Source organism: Myotis brandtii, unplaced genomic scaffold, assembly GCF_000412655.1.
Source record: "Myotis brandtii unplaced genomic scaffold, ASM41265v1 scaffold1234, whole genome shotgun sequence".
Lineage (NCBI taxonomy): Eukaryota > Metazoa > Chordata > Mammalia > Chiroptera > Vespertilionidae > Myotis > Myotis brandtii.
In genome coordinates this window covers 682,101-686,431 of record NW_005354309.1, presented here as the reverse complement: position 1 = coordinate 686,431, position 4,331 = coordinate 682,101, and the positions used below count along the sequence as shown (strand labels likewise).

Here is a 4,331-nt window from a genome sequence, read left to right as displayed (position 1 = left end):
GAAAACATATATATAATTACATATTGTTTTTGTGATTAATCACTATGCTTTAATTATGTTCCATTTGTAACAATGAAAATACATCCTGCATATCAGATATTTACATTACGATTCATAACAGTAGCAAAATGACAGTTATGAAGTAGCAACGAAAATAATTTTATGGTTGGGGGTCACCACAACATGAGGAACTGTATTAAAGGGTCGCGGCATTAGGAAGGTTGAGAACCACTGCTCTACAGCCTCTAGGCTACACTGTCTCTCAGAAGCTCCCCCAACGGCATGAAGGACACCAAGTGGACCTCCAGAAGCCTTGCCCGCCTACCCAGAGGTGGAGCTGTGGGCAGGAACCGGAGGGCTCGCCCCTTGGGCCTCGTGCCACCTGCCAACCTGGGTCAGAGAGATGCTTGGTGCCGACAGCACCATGCCCTGCTCATGACCACCCACGGCCCTCGATTTCAGGCTGGGCGTAAGCCTGGAGGCTGTGGGTGCTCCTAAAATAAGGTCTTGAGGAGAAACCAGGTTGGCCCTGAGGTTCCAGCATCCCAGAGGTCATGTCACCCCAGAGGACAGAGGCCTGGAAGACAATCTAGTGTCAACGCCACACCCCCTCTGACATGCTGTGGGGCCTCGGGCAAGTCAATCGGCGCGCAGCCTCAATGTCCTCATCTGTACAACGGGGAGAAGCAAGCCCACTTCACAGGGTGACAGAAAAATCCTGTTGAACGATGCAGGAGGCAGCCTTCGCACGTAACAAGCTCGAAATAAATACGATTAGCTCCCTTCTTCCTGCTGCACTCTGCTGGGGACTAGCTGCCCTCCACCCAATCTTTTGGGAGGGGATGCTGACGGAGCCAGCCCAGCAAGATTCCCAACAGCCTGTTCTCATCAGCACCATCTAGCCCTGCCCTTGGACAGAGGGTCCAGAGGGATAGGCAGGGCGCTGGCACCCCCTCCCAGGCAGGATGAAATCCAGATGTGAGGCCCCTAGAACAAACAGGGTGGAGTCCTGGTTCCCCAGTCACATCCGCTGTGGGGAAGGCGGGGAGGGGGTGATGGGATGGGGGAGAGAGACACCGGAGACCAGTCTGGGAGGTCCTGGCTGGGAGGATGGGGCAGCTGTGCTGAAGTCATGTGAGAGGTGAGGGGGCGTGCAGCCCCGCAGGGAGGGGGGGCGGTATTTGTTTTCATGAAAGCCTGAGTCACCCCCTCTCAAGGAAAACCAATCCGAGGAGGGGGCGGGAAGAGGTGCAGAGAGGATGCAAGGCCGACACCATGGCCGCCCTCCAGCTTGGGAGGGAGGTGTCTCAGAGGAGCGGTGCAGCCTGCCTTTCACGAGGGGAACCATTTGCTAAAAGGGGATGGGGGGTGGGGCGCAGGAAGAGCCCTCCCCAGGTCCCTGGAAGCATGTCTGCCAAGGCCTGGCAGGGACCACGTGCACGTTAGAACCGCCTTCCAGAAAAGGCTGGTTAGGCCGGTTCCCTGTGAGTCCGGGGAGTGAAGGGGGACTTCCGGGGTCGCTCGGCTATCTCTGTCACCGTCACCGGTGCCCCCTCAGGGAGGTGGCCTGGACCTTGGCCGGACAGAGAAGCAGCTGCTCCCCTTGGGTGAAGGGACATCCGTCCTAGTTTGGGAACAGAGAAGGGCTTGTGTGCATCCCCGGAGCTGCTGCCCTGCCCAGATCGCCACACAGAGGCCCCTTGTTCCTGTACGGGACAGAGCCTCTGGCGCCCCGATGCCCTCTGCCCGCCGCAGAGGGCCAGGAGTAGGCTTAGCCCTACCAGACCCACTGTCGGGCCAGAAACAGCCCGCACCCTGATTGGCTTATTTTCAATTCCAGGGTATTGAGCTATTCGCTCATTGGCCTGAGCTTCCCATCTTCGGCATCTGATTGGCCCAGTCTGGGAGCGCTCAGCAGCTACCACCACTGAGCTGGTCCTTTCCTGGAGGCTGGAACTCACTGCTTTCCGAGGAGAATTACAACTGTGTGAATGTCCCTGGGGAGAGTTTGAACTGTAGTCTGACCGCCAGGTCATCCTAACCAGACATCCCCAGGCTGCCCCGGCCTACTGGGACCCTCCTGGAGTTTAAAATTGAGAATCAAAAACCCATCACTGGCCTGGGAGGCACCCTTGCTAGTGGGGCCAGAAGCGCAGGGCGTGTCCGGTGGCTGCCCCCTCCTTCCCTAAAGGAGGGCCACCACCCTCTCCAGTCAGGCGGCCAAGAGAAAGATTTATGGCCACTTCCTGGAGAAATGGGTTCAGCCCTAGTCGGTTTGGCTCAGTGGATAGAGCGTTGGCCTGCGGACTAAAGGGTCCCAGGTTCGATTCCAGCCAAGGGCACATGCCTGGGTTGGGCTCGGTCCCCAGTGGGGGTCATGCAGGAGGCAGCCGATCAATGATTCTCTCTCATCATTGATGTTTCCATCTCTCTATCTTTCTCCCTTCCTCTCTGAAATCAACAAAATATATTTAAAATAAATAAATAAAAAAGAAATGGGTTCAGCCCTCGAACCCCAGGAACTGACCAAAAAGTCTATCTCTTCCCTGGGAGGGAGGACCAGGGCACTGCACCCTCATTTTCTGCAGCCCCAGGAGGCTTGCCGGCATCCTCAGGAGGGGTGGCTCTCCGAGTAAGAGAAGGGGAAACTGAGGCCCACACGACTTCATCTTCCCAACTAGAGTTTTGCTAACTAAAGCAGGAGCTTAAGGTAGGTTGGTGCTTTCCAGAAAGAGGAAGCCAGCCCCAGGTTGGGGCGAGCAGATGCATGCCTCGCCTGCTTCTCCTCCCTGGGTGGGTTCCCAGGCCTGGCTACACACCGGGCCTGTCTCCTGCTCACCTTTACCAAGGCAACCCTGACTCCCTCCCAGAAGCTCCGCAAGAGGTCACTGGGCTCGAAACCAGGGAATGTCCAGGCCTGAAATGGAGCAAGAGGGACAAGTGGGAACAAGAGGCAGGGTTGGGAAGGGCAGGGAAGAGACACAGATCAAGATTGTTCAGGGGGTGATGAGGAGGGAGGAAGGCAGGAGGAAGCTCCGTGCTTCCAGGAGCCCCTCCCCCGAGTTCCACTGAGGCAGGGCCTGTGGTTCAGTTCCCCACGGTCACTCACTGACCCCATGCCTCTTGCCTAGGGCAGCCCGCCCCAACCCCCACTTTCCTTTGGTTTCTCTTCAGCTGTCAGGTCCCTCCTACACTGCCATTCTCCATACAGCAGCCTGGGAGCTCCAATATGTCACTCCAAATTCCTCCATGGCTCCCCACTGCCCCAATCGGCGCAGCCCCTGGCCAGTTAGCTGCCTCCCACTCTCCCCCAGAGCCATTCCACTCCAACCACACTGGCCTCCTACAGGCCAACCCCACCTCTAGCCTTTGCCCCTGCTGGTCCTCCACCTGGCATGCCCTTCCCCCAGATCCTTGAGTGGTCTTCGTTCCCCCAGGGGTCTCCTCATCTTTCAAATTTCAGTTTTAAGGTCACTTGCTCTGACCCCTGGTCTATTATAGCCGCTGTCTCCTCAGAGCATCTTGCTTTGTTATCTTGGCAGCACTTAACACTTGTGAAAAGCATGATTTCTAGTTTTCTGTCTGGCTTCCATCGTAGGATGTAAGTGTCAGCAACCAAGTCCATTTGCAGCCCCTTTGGATGGAGACCTAGCATACACACGGTGCTCAGAAAACATGTAGGATGGATGTGGATAAACAGATGGACGGATGGATGAATGAATGAACGAACCAACCAATCAACCAGCCAACGAAAAACAAATGAGGCCCCAGTGGGCCAGGGAGGGTGGAGGCTCCTAAGTTCAGCCCAGCCCCAAACAGCAAAGAGGGCTGGAGACGCCCCGGGTCGGCTGGCAGCCTCCCTGCTAGGCAAGCCCAGATGCCCAGAAAACGGCGACAGGACCCGCCCCCGCCCTTGGGCCACAGTCTCAGCCTCCTTATCTGGCGGTGGAATGTACGGTATCCACTCAGGCTGCTGGGGCCGCACCTCCTTTCTCTTTCGCCATACACACGCACAGCATCTCCACAGCCGCCAGTGGGGCTGGGGGACCCCGCCCCGTCCCGCCAGGTGCCCTGCCCCAATACTCCCAGAAGACACGGGGGTGCGGGTGGGGGAGATCCCAACCTCAGCCGCACGGCAAGCGCCGCACCGGTGTCGGTGTCGCGCCACAGGGGAGACTGTGGGCTCAGCGCGTGGCGCCCGGAGCATCTGACTAGAACAGAGTTTGGGGAGGGGGTGGAAATCCCCGGTGAGTCAACTCGTGCCGGGGGAGGGGGCGAGGTTCCGAAGCTCTGCCGGGCCTGAGACCAAGCGGGGCCCATGCCGCGCGCGC

The 4,331-nt window shown here is 57.8% G+C and overlaps 1 protein-coding gene across 1 annotated transcript in view; it reads right to left on the bottom strand.

Moving 5' to 3' along the window:
• The window catches only part of S1PR2 (sphingosine-1-phosphate receptor 2), a 5,824-nt gene extending 2,889 nt beyond the window's left edge, over positions 1 to 2,935 (bottom strand). Inside the window, exon 1 of the mRNA XM_005859161.2 lies at positions 2,840 to 2,935. The gene's annotated coding sequence lies outside the window, so the exon portion shown is untranslated. The remainder of the gene's footprint in view (positions 1 to 2,839) is intronic.
• Positions 2,936 to 4,331: the final 1,396 nt, after the last annotated feature.